The sequence below is a fragment of the Pithys albifrons genome, chromosome 3 (assembly GCF_047495875.1).
Source record: "Pithys albifrons albifrons isolate INPA30051 chromosome 3, PitAlb_v1, whole genome shotgun sequence".
In the NCBI taxonomy this organism is placed as follows: domain Eukaryota; kingdom Metazoa; phylum Chordata; class Aves; order Passeriformes; family Thamnophilidae; genus Pithys; species Pithys albifrons.
In genome coordinates, this window is record NC_092460.1 from 41,299,637 (window position 1) to 41,317,380 (window position 17,744).

A 17,744-nucleotide genomic window follows, 5' to 3' on the forward strand; every position below is an offset into this window, starting at 1 on the left:
GCACTTCCCAGCAGCCCGTGGGATTGCCTGGGAAGGGAGGCAGCACAGGGGCTGTGTCTGCATTGTGTTCAGAAGTCAAACAAACACACAAACCCTCTGCCCTCTCAGGAATCAAATCCTGATCCTGGACACTCACGGGATGAGCTCCTGAGGGCAGAGATGATTCCCTTTTGCATCTCCTTCAGCAGCAGTGTTGGGTCAGCTCTGCATTGCTGTCTCCCAGAGAAGAGCTGATGACTGTGCTGGCAGTGCAGAGCAGTTTGAGGCAGGGGAAGGGCCAGCAAGAACATCCCTCTGGTATCCCAGCCCTGCAGTGAGCAGGATGGATCAATTGCCTCCACTGCTTTGCCAGTGGCCCGGCATTGCTGGCATCTCAACTCAGGGCCATTCCCTTTGGCTGTTTAGGAGCTGCGCTCTGTGTCCCTGTGTCCCTGAATCCCATCACCCTTTCCAGGTCCCATTCTCTGTTCCTCCTGAGTCCTGCCTGGAAATAGAGAGAAACCATCTGTGCTTTAGTGGTACAAACCTTGCTGCATTTTGCATGAGGCAACTGAGAGCTTTGAAAAGTGAAAGCTGCTTTTTTCAATGCTGACCATTTCTCTGTGTCTTCCTAGCAAAGATTAGCAAGGCCGGATAATGTTCTCTGTGATGCTCCCACTCTGCCTCATGCCTGGTGACTCTTGGGCTGGGATCAGCTCCAGAGACTGCTGAGGTTCCCTGCTGGTCTGGTGATAATTCTAAGCAGGACACTGAATTATTTCTCTGTCTCTAATTTACCTCTGTTCTGTAATGGAATTGTATTGTTAGTGTGCCCATGGATTTTCCCTCACCTCTTCCCTCCTGCAGGCTGCCCTCATCAGGTGCCACGAATATAGCACCATTAAAAATAGAAAAGCACACTAACAATGACTGTAACCCTAACTAAAATCCTAACCCTAACCCTAATCCTAACCTAAATTCACCCCGAACCACTTCCCAAATTACAGGAGGGGAAAGAGGTGCGGGTCCAGCAAAAGAAAATAATATAGGCCATCCCTTTGTGTCCTGACACATTTTCCCTGGGAGGATTCATCGTCCATCTTCACTTCTTGGCTGAAAAATTGCAAATTAACAAACAACCATGTGCCAAGGAACACTTGAGATTTGCACCAAGATAGAAGGTGGTAGCCTTGGACTCTCAGGTGCCAATGATGCAGCACCATTAACACTATAAAAGCTGATAACCTTTTCCCTGGCAAGAATCTTCATCCATCTTCAGTTCTTGGCTAAAAAATTGCAAATTAACAAACAACCAGGTGCCAAGGAATGCTTGAGCTTTGCGCCCAGATAAAAGGTGGAAGACTTGGGCTATCAGGTGCCAGTAATATAGAGCCATTAACAATAGAAAAGCACACTAACCATTCCTCTAACCCTAATCAAAATCCTAACCCTAACCCTAACCCTAACCCCAACCCTAACTCTAATACCAACCTAAAATTACCGGTAACCTTTTCCCAAATTCCAGGAGGGGACAACGGTGGGGGTCTAGCAAAATAAAATAATATAGGCCATCCCTTTGTGTCCTGACACATTTTCCCTGAGAGGAATCTTCGTCCGCCTTCAATTCATGCTGAAAAATAGAAATATCCAAGACCCACTGTGAAAAGGAATGCTTGACTTTTGCGCCAAGATAAAAGGTGGCAGCCTTGGGCTCCCAGGTGCCAATGATGTGGCACCATTAGCACTCTAGAAAAGCAGCAATCCCTTTCTGTCTCCTGGCACCTTTTCCCTGGGAGGAATCTTTGACTGTCTTCAATTCTTGGCTGAAAAATGGCAATTTCCCAGACACACTGGTGCCAAGGGCAGGTGGGCACTGGCTGTGCCTGGCACTGACACAAATGCCAGGGAGCCAGGGCAGGTGGGCACTGTCACTGTCACAGGGGCCAGGCAGCCAGGGCAGCTTTCCCACCTCTTTAGGCAGCTCTGAAGTGGTTCAAGAACACTCTGTCCAGGTGCAGGTTTGGGTCCAGCTGCAGGTGTGCTCTGGCATCTCCTTCTCAGCTCTGACTCTGCAGGAAAAAGAGAAAGGAGTCCATTAGAAAATAACACAGATGGCAAAAATGCCAGCTGTGGAAAGGCCTAGCCTAAGGAGAGCCTGGGAATACAAGGTCATGGCTAAGCAAAGGACTAAAAGCTCTGGAGTACAAATTTTCCAACCCACATCACCACTAAGGCTTAAGATGCTGCTTTGTGTGCTTCAGAGCTCTGTCCTGGTGCCACCTGCCCGACACTGGGACACAGGGAAACAACTGAGCTCCTGGGCAGTGTAGAAATAGGGCTGGTATCCAGGGAAATCAGTTCTCCAGACACCTGCAGCTTGGAGTACTGCATGGAATTCAGCAGCAGATGGACTCAGGGTGCCCCTGTGGTGCTGCAGGATGTGCAGGGACAGATGGCTCCCCCTCCAAAATGCCACACAGCACTGCAGGCTGAGAGTCCCGAGGAAAAATCCCTGCCAAATCCCACAGAAACTGCAGGCACAGTACCCGCAGACATTCCCAATGGCAAATTAAACCTGGCATTACAGACACAGTGCCCCAAATACCTCCCCCTGGGGAAAGAAATGGGGTAATGAAGACAGAGTACCCCAAAACAGCTCCGTCTGGCAAGTAAACTCAGGAACTGCAGTTTGAGTGACTAAAAACAGCGTTGTCTGGCGAGTAAAATCGGGAAATGTAGTTTGAGTGTTTAAAAACAGCTCTGGAACTGCAATTTGAGTGAATAAAACCTTATTTTTTAAAAATTATTTTTACTTTCAGGAATGTCAGAGTCTTCATCAAGGCAAACTCCATGTTCCTGAGGTGTGTTTAGTTATTTCCCCTTTCATCCCATGTGTGCAGCTCTGGTGCAGATCTCTGCACATCCATCCACCTGCAGCAATTGGTGGGAAGTTCCAGTGGAATCTTCCTATTGAGCACACAGAGGAGTCACTGATCTCTTTTGTATTAGAAAAACTTCTTTTACAGCTTTGAAAAAGTGAACTGGCACAGGTAATCCACAGAGAACTCTTTGTTATTATTGCTATTACAATACTGTGAGGATGTGCTTTTGCTTGGTCTGAACCTTCACTCCTTCAAGTGTTGGAATATTTGCAGCAGTTGTGTTTCCACACAGGGTACCAGCTATGAACGCCTTTTTTGGTTAGAATTGGGAAGATGCAGGCTTGAATAAAGCCAACCGTGCTCTAAAATATGTTGTGGATGGTTGTACTGAAGTATTTATTTTTGCTATAAATATTTCACTGCAGTAAAACAGCCAGGCCCAAGGAAGCCCTTGGTTATTGTTGCATGCTCTGGTAGCAGTAGATTTCTGTTTCCTCTCAGCTTTTCCCCTGGTTGCCCAGAGCAGCTGAGTGGGCTCTGAGAGCCCCAGGAACCAGCTGCTTTCACTTTGGTACTTCCCCAGCTGGAGCAGTGGCACAGCCTGAGGTTTGCAGAGGAAGGAGGAACAGCAGAGGAAGGACCAGCTCCTGACATTGGGATAGGTGTTGCTGCTGGTTTTTGTCTTTAAAGATATGTTTGGGGAAGCCCAACAAAGTTAGGAGGAAAGGTTTTGCCCATGTGCTTGCAGTTTCTCTGAAAGGTCAGCTTTTTCAACAAGTCTTACACTCTCACTTACCTGCCCATATTGTAAACTTTGTGATATTTGGTGCTGAGGAACTTTAAACAGATTTTAATGTGGAATTCAGGGAAATCTGGGGGTTTGCCTGGTGTGGCTGAGAAAACAACTTCCACATGCATGGGAAATGTAGTGAACTAAAAGAGCTACTGATATTTAACAGAAAAAAGAGGCTGGCAGTTCTGTCCTGAAGGCTGTGGAGAGACCTGGCAGGAGGGGTGGCACTGCCTGCAGGATGGGGCAGGAATGCAGAGCAGGCTCTGGACAGACCTGGCAGGCAATGTTTGTTCTGAAAGAGCTGTCACTGTTTTGGTCATGTTTGCTGGGAGAGGGTTTGGATCCAGGCTGTGTAAGCTGCAAAATGAGAGGGAGAAATTGTGGGTAGAAGTGAGAAATCAAGGGATTTATGAGAGGGACAAAGATCGTGGAATGTTTCAGTTTGGTTTTTGGTTTGTTTTGTCCATGAGGAAGAACAGCGTGGCTTCTGGAGAGAAACCGGGGTGTGCTTTCTGGGTGCTGCTGAGCACACTCTGACAACAATAACAGCCCCACATCACCCCCATGTGTTTGCCAATCTCAGGGGGCTTTTGCCACTGTGTCCCTGATTTAAAGCCACCAGAGACAGTGAGAGAGGCAGAGCAGGGACCCTGCTGGTGACAGCTCCCCTGCAGCCTGGGGCCCTCGGGCAGTGCCCCCTGCAGGGATGCCAACCCCTCTGTGGGGTGTGAGAGCCTTCCTGTGGCAATGGGGCAGAGCTGGCTGTGCTCCTGGGCTTGCAGTGCCTGGGAGGAGTTGGCCACAGGTGTTTGTTCTTGTGCTCTGCGAGGAATTATTGCAGTGTATTGAAGTGTCTCTTGCCCTGGGTGTGGTTTAGTGATCGAACCCCCTGACAGCTCCGTATGGACATGTCAGAAAGGGGCAGGAACACACATTGCTCCAACAGTCTGACTGTGGGGGAAGAATTCCTAAAGGGCACAGACAATCTGAGTGTCACTCCTCATAGTAAAACTTTGTGTTAAGACTTCCTAGATGTTACAAATCTCTTGAAGTGTGATGCTCAAGTTGCATTACAGTGAGAGGTGTAGGAGGAGTTAAAAGCTTAGCAAGTGGAATATCTATTGCTGAATTCACATCTAATACACTTTCCTGCAGAGGGAGTGGGGAAAGGGTATTTGTAAGCCAAAGATTTCCTGGGTGATGTTTTTCTGTAAGTCAACATAAAATCAAAATACTTGGTCTGGACAGACCAAATCTGCTATTCAGGGTGAAGATGCGATGCTTTTGGTCTGTGTGCTGGTTTTGGCTGGGAAACAGTTCATTTCCCTCATAGTAGCTGGCACAGGGCTGTGCTTTGGATTTGTGCTGGTCACTGTTGGTAAATCAGGGTGGGTTTTTTACTGCTGAGCAGCGCACTCATTTTTCCCTTCTGATTCTTACCCCCATCCCACTGAGGGCAGTGAATGAGTGGCTGTGGGAGGTTTAGTTGCTGGCTGGGGTTAAACCATGACATATGTTTGAGGTCTATCTCTTTGTGCACCTCTGAGAGGTTTATTTATTTATTTATGATGATGTTGCGATTTCTGAAGAGCTCTCTGTCCTTACTGCAACAATAATGCCACGTGCACCTGATAAAGTGCTCTGACAAAGCCCCTTTGCCCTCTCTGTGCACCAATTGAAGGCTCCTGGGCCTCCTCCCTCCTTTCCAGCCCCTCAGTGTGTCCACAGGGGCCCTGATCAGGGACAGAGGGCAGGTGGCCCCATGGAAAGCTCCTGTGCAGTTTGGAGGCCTCAGCAATAGGGTGGGAAATGAAAAATGATAATGATATCTAGAGCACAAAACTACCTGAAATGTAAGTGAAGATGAGCAGTATTTTCCTGACAGGTTGGCCTCATTTCTAATCCCTTTTGCTCGATGTTGATTCAGCAAATGCCACCTTTGGAACCTGGTCAGGGACATCACTGAATCCAGCTCCATTTATTCTTTTCACATAATTACCACTGTGGATTGTGATGAGTTCAGAGTTCAAAGCTGCTTCTATTCTCTGTGATTTGCCTACAGCATCACTGAGGGATGTCTTGGAAGGATTGAAGTTTTCTAGCAGGGTCACTGGTGGCGTCAAGCTGCACTTGGCAACAGAGTAATTTTGTTTCTTCTTTGCAAATATTGTGGGATTGGTGGTCCCCACACAGTGCTGGCACAAAGGAGGAACCAGGAAAGCAGGAGCAGAGCCCAGCTGAGCACTCTCAGTGCTGGTGAGAGCCCTGAGTCTTTCTGGGTGTCAGTAACTTGGTTGATGTGTTGCCTCCTGCTGCTGCTTTGACTGAGTAATGCACTTGTGGGCATCTTGGAGATGTGGTTAGGGAAGTATTTGTGTATCTGTGAGAGTCCCCCTGGGCACAGCACAGCCTGCCCAGAGCAGACACAGCATCAGTGCCTGCAGGGAGGGCACAGGGACTGCACTGCCATCCAGCACTTTGGCTTCACATCCAAAAGTTAGGAATAATGAAAGTTCACTCACTGTTTGGGTCCCTAAAGATTCCTGTAGCAGGGAGAGAAGTCTCATGTAAAATACAGGATTTTAGACTTTAGCAGCAGTAAGTATTTTGGAGACATGTACGTGATTATTTAAACCATCTATACAAAGGCGGCTGAGCATGGTGGCCCCACTGAGGGCAGGGGGGGCTGAAGGAATCCTGTGGTGTAGGCTGTGTGCCAGAGACCTGAGTCCTCACTTTGATTGCAATGGCTCTTATTCTTTCAGTTCAACAATTCAATCTTTAGAGCTTTAATATTTTTAGAGACACATCCATGTCCAGAGGATGTCTTGGGGTGTTTGTTCTGTCAGGCTGGCTTTGATATTCCTAATTAAAAAAAAAAAAAAATAAAAAAAAAATATATATATATATGGCTCATTGATGAGAAAATCTTCTGCAGAGAGAAGGAGTTTTATCCATCTTAAAATCTGATACATAAAATTGAGTAGAAAAAAGTGAAGAGGCAAGTTTTGAAGCAAGGGATAGAAAAGAAAAATGACTGTGAACTTGTTCTACTGACACTATTTGGATTTATTAGGAAGAGGCCAAATCCTTTGCTAGTGAGCTAATTAGAATTGTTTATTATGTTGAGAGGTTTTGTGGGAAATCTGAAGAAATAACTTGAGGAAGGAAACTCCCTTTGAAAGCTGCAATTATAAATGCTTGTCTTCTTTGGCTGAGTAATGAAGTGGGATGACTTTGGGTCTTGTATTTTAACAGAGCAGATTATGCTTTGGCTTGTGAAAAAGAAACATCAAAGCACTGGTTTGAATTTGTGAATAATTAACAATTTTTTGTGAATAGGAGAGGAGTGCAGGAAAAAGGGAGTGGGCAGGTTCCCTTCCAGCTCCTGGGCACTCTGGTGCCAGGTTTGGAGCCAATCCAAGCGGCGCTGTGCCTGCAGCAGTTTGGGTGGGCACAGTTACCTGTCTCTAAACAAATGCCAGGCTGCTGCATCATTCCCTTCACTCCTCACTGTGGGACATGAGGCTGCAGAGCCCTTCTGTGCCTGAGGGGCTGTTCCTGCCCAGAGAACTCCCTGCCCCATGGCCCGGGCTGGGCACAGCTCTGGGGCAGTGGCAGCAGCAGGAAATGAGCAGTGTTCGTGACCTTTGGGAGTACAACATTCCCTGAGCACCAGAACCAGTGCAGGAATTGCTGAATTGCTGGAGTTCTTTGGCAGTGGCTCAGGCCTTCAGCAGAGCAGTGAATTTGGGCACAGGTGGTAATCCCTCCTTGTGCCCTTTGTGCCCATTGCAGGAATTCAGACCCAGGCCCAAGAGCTGCCCCTGCCCAGCACTGAGGCTGTTCCATTCCTGGGGGCAGGATTGTCCCTGGGACAGGTTTGGTTGGTTGAGGAGCTGTGGGATGGGTGATTGGAGACAGGGCTTCCATTTTCAGACCTGCCACTGAATTCCAGTTTGATTCTGAACCAGTTCCGTGTGAGTTTTACCAATAAATTCCTGATCAGCCAAAGCAGGAAACTGCAAATGGTCATTGAGCAAATTGGGAAGATGGGGGTTAATTACTGAGATAGACAAGGCCAGGCCTTACATTGTTCCACAGGATCATGATGGATGATGGGAGGAAATGAAAGCTCAGCACTGGGATTTCCACCTCTCACAGATTCTTTTCTAGAAATACCCTGTAAGACCATTTTTAAACCCTGCACTTACCAAGTCCCACATAATGAGGTAATAATTAGTGCTGTATCAGGTATGAAAAAAGAGCAGCTCAATCCTTCAATTCCAGGAGAAACAGGTTATATCCACAGAAACCTGAGGGTGTGTTGAACTCAGTAACACCCACAGCCAGCAGAGCTTTGCCATGGCAGCTCCTGCCACCCCCTTTGCACACTCACTGACCAAGGGGCACAGCTGTGCCATGGCAGCTCCTGCCACTCCCTTTGCACACTCACAATGCCCAGCCCCACACTCTGCCAAGGCAAAGGGACACAGCTGCAGGTCCCCACTGTGCCCCTGTAGAGAGCTCAGGCTGCCCCAGTCAGTGTTTATTGTTCACCCCTTCCTTGCAGCCTGGTAAAATTCCCCCCAGTATGTTGCAGTGGGGCAAGTGTTTGGTGGGTCTGGCCATGCTGTGTCCAAGGGGCTCCTCTGAGCAGGCACAGGGAGGGAACTCTCACTCCAGCCTGGGAAATGCTGATCACCCCTCCTGGATTTGAGGTTCTTGTTCATTTTGGCATCATCTTACACATTTCTGTCTTAAAGGTCAAACTACTTCTTGCCAGGGAGAGCTGACAAAGGAGAATAGCAGCGCTTGAGGAAAATGCCCTCCCTAATGGGTTCATCTCCCTTTTCTCACCCCTCTGCATGGTATGCTCTTGGAAAGGGATTGGGGATGCTCCCCAGGAGCATTTCTGAGGCTTTGGAAGGCTCAGCCTGAGCTGCCCCCACAACAGGCTGTAAAACTGATCTGAGCAATATTGGGGGCCAAGGCAGGGGTCAAGTTTTCCAGCCCCTCAGGATTGGTCCATCAGTGTCCTTGGCTGCAGAGCTGAATCTGCACAGGTGCCCTCAGACAGAGCAGTTCTAAAGGACCTCACTGTCAAAGAAGCCCAAAGGAAAGTACATTGTATTTTTGTAGTATGTGTTTTGGGAGCTGAATAATAGAATATTTGGTAAAAATGTGTCCCATGCGGCTGTCAGGAGGAGACAGGACAGAAGTCTCCAGCACAAAGGGCAAAACAGGTTAGACTGAGGGTGTTGGACTGAGATGAGAGTAAGACAGAATAGAAGATAATACAAGCAGGAGAGCATGTGGATCAATACAGGGATTTGTGCAATGGAAAGCTGAATATGCAAACAGGGGGCATTGGTGTTGCTGACCGACACTAGTGAGACTGCACACACCCAGTATGATGTTCAAGCAAATCCCAAGTTTATTCTTGAACAGAAAGGCTGAAAATTTGAAAATTGAGAAATAACATTTTGAAGATTTTAGATTTTGCTAATTCAAAGACTTAACAGGGTATTTTGCGGGTTACACATCCCTACCTTCCACTCTCTTTTCAAAATAGACATTTGGAAGGAGGTACAGTAACCTTTGTAAACTAACACAAATTAATACATGACTAAGACATGTATGTTTGGAATTTACAAACTTACAACTAGTGCAAAACAAGAAACTTTTCTTTCACGCGTGAAATTGTGGTCTTTTTGTGCAGTCGTCACCGCACAAACCACTGTAAACAAACTACAAATTTTATTAAAATTTTGTGCAAAGTGTCCAAGAGTGCAGAGTGACTTCACTTAGCAAAGAAGCAAGTTCAGTCCAGCTGAGCTAAATCTCCTTATGCTATAGTTCAAGGTCCATTCTCATAACTTCTGTGTGGCCACTACAGAGGCCTGAGAATGAAGCTTTAATTTTTAGTCAGTTTATACATTCTTGGTGAAGCAGTAAACAAGTGTGAATTCACAGAGAAAATTCACAAAGGGTAAACATAACTACTTACATTCTGCAGAAAATGTTCAGCAGCTGAGGGGACAGGTGTCTTTACCCTTACAGCCTGTTGGGCAACTTGGCAGTGCAATAAGCTCAAAACTGCACTTTAACTGAAAATTAACAGAATTTCAAAATACAGGCTAAACGACATGCTCTTGAACTGGACTGTTCTTGTTTGATTGGACAGTTAATGACTAGTCCTGCAAATAAGAACAATCAAACAAATAACAACCAGGATCAATACTCCTTGAATTAACACTGCTTCTTGCCAGCTTATTAGGCTCAGGGAATGAACCCATTTCTTTAAAGGAGAAATGTTAACTGTTAGCTTGTCAGAATTATTTTTCACTGCTTTTGCTTCTTTGGAGTGTTTGCTTAATTCTGTGGAACATATTCCTTTAAGCTCATCACATTGGTAACCATGAGTCATCAGCAAAAATCTTAGGGCTTCTCTGTTTTGTAATACTGCTTGTTCTATCTTATCAGCATCTGTTGAGAAATCATTAAGCATTTTGGCAATGATGTTTAGTTGTTCCTGCACCCAGGAGTTAAGCATTTGCACTAAACGTTATGCTCTGTCTACACAAACTGGGGAAAAAACTGATGCTATCAAATTTCTTGTATCACTCCAACGTTCTATGGTGTTTTCCTCAGCTTGAGGACTAGACCATTTAACATGCTCTTGTATTGATTGTGTAAATTTGGTCAGCTGGCCTAAGTCGGGTATTCCAGGCCATGTTCTATTACCACAAATTAAGAAATATCCAGGAGGCAATGCTCTTCTCTGGTTGCCTTTTGTGTGAACCAGTCTTGTTTTTGGGTAACTTGTATTTTGTGAGCCAACAACATTCCAACACCAACTGCTATTGGTGTAACTCTTATTATGGGGAGTGACATCTGTGCTTCCCACAGGAAAATATTGCTGTGACCAGTGTTTGTTTGACCATTCAGATACACTAGAATGCACAGGGTGAAATTCAACACATGACTCATTTCCAGGGAGAGCTCCTACTAACTTTAGCTCTTGCGATCTCTCTCTAAGGAAGTATTCAATTGCCATATGATATTTGCTATGGTTTTTCCAGTACTACGATAGGACACTTTTGCTTCCTCAATACCAAAAGGAATGAAATCTTTGATGTTATGATAAGGTATTCCTATAAGGCACACTTTGTTTGGTTCTCCTGCTTTAACCATGTTATCTGAGGAGAAATTTTCTAGGCCCGTTGAGAAAGCATTATCCATACATTTTGATTAGTAACAGCAACAAGACAAGTTACAAATGCAAGAGATACACTTAGATACTCTCTGGATTTAACTACCCTTTGAATTATGGTGGCTAGATGCTTTTCATCTGGCTTGACCATAGCTTCTGAAATGGTCTTTTGAGTTACCAGAGGCTTCCCTATTTTAGGAAGATTAGAAAAGACAGCTAAAGCAGCATTTTTGGATCTTTCAAATCCCTTTTTTACTACATCGTGATTCCCAGCTCCCCCCAGCATGTCCCAAACAGAGGCTTCTTTTTCTTTCGGTGCCGTACCTTTAAACGGCTGTAATGTTGCTCTCCATTCTGGGATACAGCTGGTGGGTGTGGCTGTCGGTGATGGAGGCTGCAGATACCAGGTTGCTGGCGCAGGGCAAGTCCCTACTGGCGCAGGGGGTTCCAGTGCTGGTGTTGGCAGCTGCGGGCAGCGCACGGCTATCGGGGAGAGGGTCCCCGCTGGTGCTGCAGAGCTTGTGTCCTGCACGACCGGCGCTGTGGGAACTCATTCCCGAGATGCTTGCGCTGTGGATGGCATGCAGTGAAGGGAATGCGCTCCGCTGGCTCCGCTCCACCGGGGAGGAGTCTCTCCCCTCTCCATGATGCAGTCGATGGGTGTATCCATCCACGCAGGAGGTGGTGGGGGTGGCGAGGGAACTGATCCGCCCCAGGGGCGGGCAAATTCGGAGCCAACCCCGGCCCCTGCGGGCTGCGGGGGACCTGCGCCTGGCGCATGCGCCTTGATTTGCATGCAGTAGGGAGGGGGGTTGGGCGGTCCTTGCGCCTCGTGGTAAGGGCGCGCAATTCCTTTGTTTGATTTCGCGGGCTTTTCAATCACGTGGTCCCTTTGTTTTCCTGGCCACGCGGTTTCCAGCCCTGCTGAAATGTCTACCGCAGGAGTTTCCTGTAGCAACGGAGCAACTCTGGCGTACCCGCGGGGCGGCGGGGAGCACGGTGGAGGCACCCCGGCCCCAAGGTACCTGCAGGGCATTGGCGGCGGCGGCGGAGCCGGCGCCAAAGGTGGATGGACAGAGGGAGAGAAACTCCACGGGGTTTGTCTCCCCCTCCATATGTCTCTCTCGGCTGAGGGCATCCCCCATCGCGCCTTCTCAGAGTTAGGATTTAAATAAAAGTCACTCACGCTTTGGAATGGCTGGATGTTTTCTGCGGTGTGTCTCGTGGGGTTCCAAGATTGCTGCTGAGGTCCGGCCACTCCTACAGCAGCAGCTGGTGGTACAGGCAGGTAAAAGGTGGGCTCTGGGCTCCTTTGCTGTGTATAGGCTGTTTCTTGGTAGTTATAAGGCGGTGCAAAGACGACTTCTTGGCTTTTTGTGGCGATGAACGTCGTGGAAAAGCTTTGATTCCATGGTTGCTGTGGTCTTGCTGGGTTTTCCAGAGCGGAAGTGGGCGGTGCCGTGTGTGGGTACGGGAACGGCACAGCGCTGGCTCCGCGGCTCAGCTCCAGGCTCCGCGCTTGTGGATAGGGCAGTGGCGATGTCGAAGGGTACCACAGTGGGGGTTCCGCGGCAGGGGTTCCGCGAGCAGCACAGGCGGCAGCGGTGTGGCAGAGGGGTACCGCGGTGGGGGTCCCGCAGGCAGCGGTGCCCACGGCGGTGCAGAAGGATGTTCAGGGGAAAAACTGCTCTGGAGAAGCAGGCTTTTTTCCTTTCTATCCGCTAGCTCAAGGTTTTTACGGGCTCGTTCTACCTCTAACAGCATTTTCCTTATAGCTGCATATGATGGAACGAGCGACAAAAATTCTTCGGGTGCAGTTTGCGCTAAATTCCTCAAATCTGCCCCAATATTGTCACACAATTCTATGGAAAACGTGGAATTGGCATCGGTTAAGTGCCCCCGACTAAAGCACCAGTCCAAAAATTCCTGTAATGCTTGTCTTTCAATGCTTGTTTTTGTAACACGAGCTAATTTTTCAAATTTATCAAGCAATAAGTTCGTTTTAGTCGAGTTGGAATTTCCCATGTTTCTTTAACTCACTGGTTTGAAGGTCATGGTTCTTTCAGTCCACGTTCTTCCAGTAGCTCTGAAGGCCACTACAAAAAACTCCCAAGTTCACGGGAGACAGAAGCTCTCGGAGGCTTCTCCACAAAGCACCCAAAAACTGGGGCATAGCAGCTCTCAGGGGCTGCCACTTAAGGTTCTAGGCAGGGCTGCAGGTGGCTTCCATGTTCTGAGACACGTCAGGGTCCACCAATTGTTGCAGACCACGTGCTAGCGAGACTGCACACACCAATATGATGTTCAAGCAAATCCCAAGTTTATTCAAAAACACAGGTATATATATGACCTCAAGTGACCCCGCCCTAGGTGCGGTGGTCTGACTCCAATTGGTTGAGGCTGGAAACATGTCCTTTTAAGGTGAAAATGAAACTTGTAAGGTGGTCCTTCAGACCCACCTGAATCAGGGCTGCAACACACTGGGTTTAATTTATTACTTTCACCTCTTTCTGGTTTGAAATCTAGTTAGTAGCATAATAGTGGCCTAGAGATTTAAGGAAGAAAACATCCTTAGGCATTCTTGATCTTACTTATATATAATTGCATAGAAGTAAAGGAAAACCACCTGTTTATCTTTCTTTTGAAGCCTGCAGATATTGGGGCTATTTGGCATGATGCATATTGGTGTCAGCTGATGTGGGATTATTGGTGTCAGCTGATGGGGGGGGGGTTTAAACCTAAAATGAGTACTGAATGTTTATGGTCAGTGTCTCAGTAGTGCTCAGGAACACAGGGTGAGTTCTCCCAGCCCCTCCAGCTGCCCCTGTGGTGCTGCTGAACAGCCAGTGTCAGGCCCCCCTTGGGCACTGACATCTTCCTCCTGCTCCTGGGAAAGCCGACTGTGCCTGAGAACAAACCCCCTGACACCAAGTCCCTGTGCAGGATGTGACTGACAGGCCCAGGTGGCATTCCTGGGGTACCATCCTGTTCACTGGGGACTGTCCCAGCCCTTGACTGCTCAGGGTTTATTCTTTCCAAATATACACTTACCCTGAAGAGCGAGGTAGTCCCTTGGAATGGGAATGCAGCAGTCCTGGGGGAGCCCATGGCGGGGCTCCCTGAGGCCGCGGCCCCCCATGGGCTTCCCCAGGAGGGTGGGGAGTGGCACGGCCTCGGGGAGCAGGTTCTCCCTGGCAGCAGCAGGCAGAGCTCCCTCGCCCTGACCTGCAGGACACGTCGAGAAACACCCGGGCCCATACCCTGCTGAGCGCTGCTCAGTGTTGGCGTCTTCCAGCCCTTTTGTTGGGATCACCCCGAGCCGCCCCAGGGGTGTTCCCGGTGCTTCCGCTGTGCCCGCAGCGTTGATGGGCACCGCTTGAGACAGCCCAGCAAACCTGTATTTGGGGAATAGAATATTCCATTATTAGGATCAATCCAGGCTGCAGACAGGCTGCATTGCATGGCTTCGATTCAGGGGAGACTGGGAATTGGTAAGTTCCCACCTGGAATCTGTTGCTGTCTGTGGTACAGTGAGATCCATGGACCTGCCCCAGCACAGCAAACCTGCCCATTTTGGGCAGAGGATTCTCCAAACACACCTTACCTGTACTTAGTCAACAAACCTTTTTCAGGTGTGAGGTCGAGCTACTAGAGCCAAAAAGGGTTTCCAGTGGGAATCCAGTGGAGTAACATCTGCACCTGTTTAGGGAGACAAAACGAGACTCATCCAGGCAGTTGCAGGCCTGGAACAGAAAGCCCAGACCCTGCGGTTTGGGGGTCCGGAATAGCCCCCCAGCCCTGCCCGTGCCGGGCACACGTAGCACGGCCCTGGCTGGCAGGGCTGGGCCCAACTCTGCGGGGCAGGGGCTGAGAGCGCAGGGCAAGCCTGACCTGGGTGGGTCCTGCAGTCCCAGCACAGCCCCGGGAGGCTCCTGGGGAGGCTCTGAACCATCCCTGGCACTGCTTCAGCTCTGCAAACCCCGCGGCTGCTCCCGACATGGGCAGGGTCCCTCTGGCGTGCTCCCGGAGCAGGAGGCGGGTCTGGAGACGGGATGTGCCTTCTCGGGCAGTTCATGGCCGGTGCAGCTCCAGGGCTGTGCCCGCAGTGCCAGGCAGGACAGATGGTGTGGGGCAGCACCGGCACTGCTATTGGTTCCAGCCTTTATTCGGTACCTGCGCGGAGAGACCCTGAGACCGGCACCGGGCGGAGAGCCGCGCCCACCGCCTCCCCAGCACCGGGCGGAGAGCCGCGCCCACCCCCTCCCCGGCACCGGGCGGAGAGCCGCGCCCACCCCCTCCCCGGCACCGGGCGGAGAGCCGCGCCCACCCCCTCCCCGGCACCGGGCGGAGAGCCGCGACCCCCCCCCGGGACTGACAGAGCCACTGCGGGGCCGTACCGGGAGTGCGGATGGGAGGAGGAAAGGACCGCGGGGCTCGAGCACCTCTAGCTCCGGAGCGCGTCTCCTCCTGCCCGTGGTGACGGGATCGGGCTTCGCGGGGTCAGCAGAAGCTGGACCAGGGTTCGTTGTTCCGGGAGCTGAGGAAGCGCTGGATCCGGGGTTGCGGCTCCGCGGGCTCGGCTGAATCCTGGGACGGGACGCGCGGGGGCAGCAGGATCGGCCGATTCTTCTTTCCATCTCTGAGCGCCTGTGAGAACTGCGCCAGGCGCGGTGCGGCGGGGAAAAAGGGAGCAACGGCGGGACGGGGCCGGCACAGGTGTGCGGGGTGGGGCCAGCACACATGAGCAGGGCAGAGAGCGCATGCGCAGGGCGGGGCTGGCTACGTGAGGGGGCGGGACCGGCTACGTGGGGGGCGGGGCCAGGTGGACTGGGGCAGGCACAGGTAAGCGGGGCGGGGCCAGGGCAGGTGAGTGGGGTCCTAGAGCGCCTGTGTGGGGCGGGGGCGTGTCCCAGCAGGCCGGGCCGGGCGGGGGGGGGGGGAGGGGGGGGGGCCGAAGGGGAGGGATTGGGGAAGGGAAAAGGGGAGGGAAGAGGGAGAAGGTGGGGAAGGGGGGGATTGAAGGGAGAAAGGGGCGGGGTTGGGGGAGAAACGGGGGGGAAGGGGAGGGGTATGGGGGGCAGGTAAGAGGGGGAAGTAAGGTTCCAAACTTTATTCGGGGGGGGGGGGGAGGAGGAGTATGGAGGGGGAAAAGGCAGGGATACGGGGGTGAAGGGGGCAAAGGAGGGTATGTGGGGGGAAAAGAGGGGTTTTTGGGGGGAAAAGGGGGGGTACGGGAGGAGGAAAAGGGAGGGAGTATGGGTGGCGGGTAAGAGAGGGAAGTAAGATTCCAACCTTTATTCGGGAGGGGAAGGGGGTGGGCAAAGCGCGGGGGAAGAAGGGGGAGTAAGGTTCCAAACTTTATTCGCGTTGGGGGGGCAAGGGTGGGGAGGAGGGGGTAGGGAGGGAAGGGTGGGAAGGAGGGAAAGGAGGGGGGGGGGGGGGGAATGGAGGGAGGAGGGGGGGAAGGAGGGGAAGGGGGAGAAAGAGGGGGGTAGGGGGGGAGGTAGGAGGAGAAGGGGGGAAGGGGGAGGTACGAGGGGAAGGGGAGTTGGGGGGGAAGGGAGGGTAGGCGCAAGGCGGGGGAAGGGGGAAAGGGGGTGAAGGAGGGGGAACGGGGGTAGAGGGGGAAGGAGGGTTGGGGCAGGAAGGGGAGGAAGCGGGGGATGGGGGAAGGGGGGGATGGTGGGGGAAGGAGGGGGAAAGGGGGAGGTAGGGAGGGAAGGGGCGGAAGGGGGGTTGGGGGGGGAAGGGGGGGTAGGGTGTAATGGGGGAAGGGGTGGAAGGGGGAGAGAGAGGGAAGGGGGGGAAAGGGGGGGAAAGAGGGGGAAGGGGGGGTAGGGGGGCAAGGGGGGTAGGGGGGAAAGAGGGGGAAGGGGTGAGCGGGGGGAGAAGGGGGGTAGGGGGGAAGCGCGGGGAAGGGGCGGGTAAGGGGTTAGGGTGGAAGGCGGAGTAGGGGAGGAAGGCGGGGGAGGGAGGGAAAGGGGGAAAGAGGGGGTAGGGTGGGAAGGGGGGTGTAGGGGGGTAGGGTGTAAGGGGGGGAAGGGGGCGAAGAGGGGGTAGGAGGGTAGCGGGGGAAGGGGGGAAGGAGGGCAAGTGGCAGTAGGGGGGAAGGGAGGGGGGGAGGTGGGAAATGGGGGTTAGAGGGGGAAGAGAGGTAAGTGGGTGAAGGGGGTGGTAGCGGGGAAAGAGGGGGAAGGGGGGAGTGGGGGGGATAGGTGGGAAGGAGGGGGAAGGGGTTTAGGGGGTTAGGGTGGAAGGGGGTGACGGGGGGGGGGGAAGGGAGGGGAGGGATGGAGGGGAAAAGATGGAGGTAGGGAGGGAGTTGGTGTAAGGGGATGTCTCGGTTTGAGGGGAAAAAAACCAATATGTTTTACCCACAAGCAGGGGAGGGGCCTCCTCCACGATAATCACACCACTCTTTATCAAATTTAAGAAAAGGAATTTTAATACAAGAAGGATAACTGCTATATATATATATATATATATATATGTAAACAGACTAGTGCAACCCACTTCCCCAGCACCACAAGAGAAAAAAAAAACCAAAACAACAACAAAACCCAGCAGGTTTTCCTCCGGGAGAAAAGGTTATACTTAAGTGTCCTTGTCACAGCCCGGCTGGCTGCAGAGTGAGTTTCAGTCCCTCTCCAGCGAGACAAACGAGCAGTGAGCTTTCAGATGGACTCAGTCTCTTCCCCCTGTGTTCCCCGTCCAAGAAGCAGAGAGGTACGAGCAACCAGCAGCAAATCCAAGGCAGGCAGCAGCAGCAGCGCGGCACGAAAAGTAGTCCGAAGTAGGCAGCAGCAAGACAGCCAGGAAAACCCCAGCAGTAACCAGCAGGGCAGCCTGCCTCCTTGGAGCCCTCACTCCCCCG

At 51.2% G+C, this 17,744-nt stretch overlaps 1 long non-coding RNA gene across 2 annotated transcripts; it reads right to left on the reverse strand.

Moving 5' to 3' along the window:
* Window positions 1-6,450: 6,450 nt before the first annotated feature.
* Window positions 6,451-15,785, reverse strand: LOC139670165 (uncharacterized). 2 transcript variants are annotated; one of them, XR_011697424.1, is made up of 4 exons: window positions 15,268-15,785; window positions 14,762-15,043; window positions 9,665-14,569; window positions 6,451-6,519 (listed from the first exon to the last, which is right to left on the reverse strand). It is a non-coding gene; the product is annotated as an uncharacterized lncRNA (long non-coding RNA). The 2 variants fall into 2 exon arrangements; XR_011697423.1 differs by lacking the exon at window positions 6,451-6,519 and having other exon boundaries at window positions 13,167-14,265; window positions 14,494-14,569.
* Window positions 15,786-17,744: the final 1,959 nt, after the last annotated feature.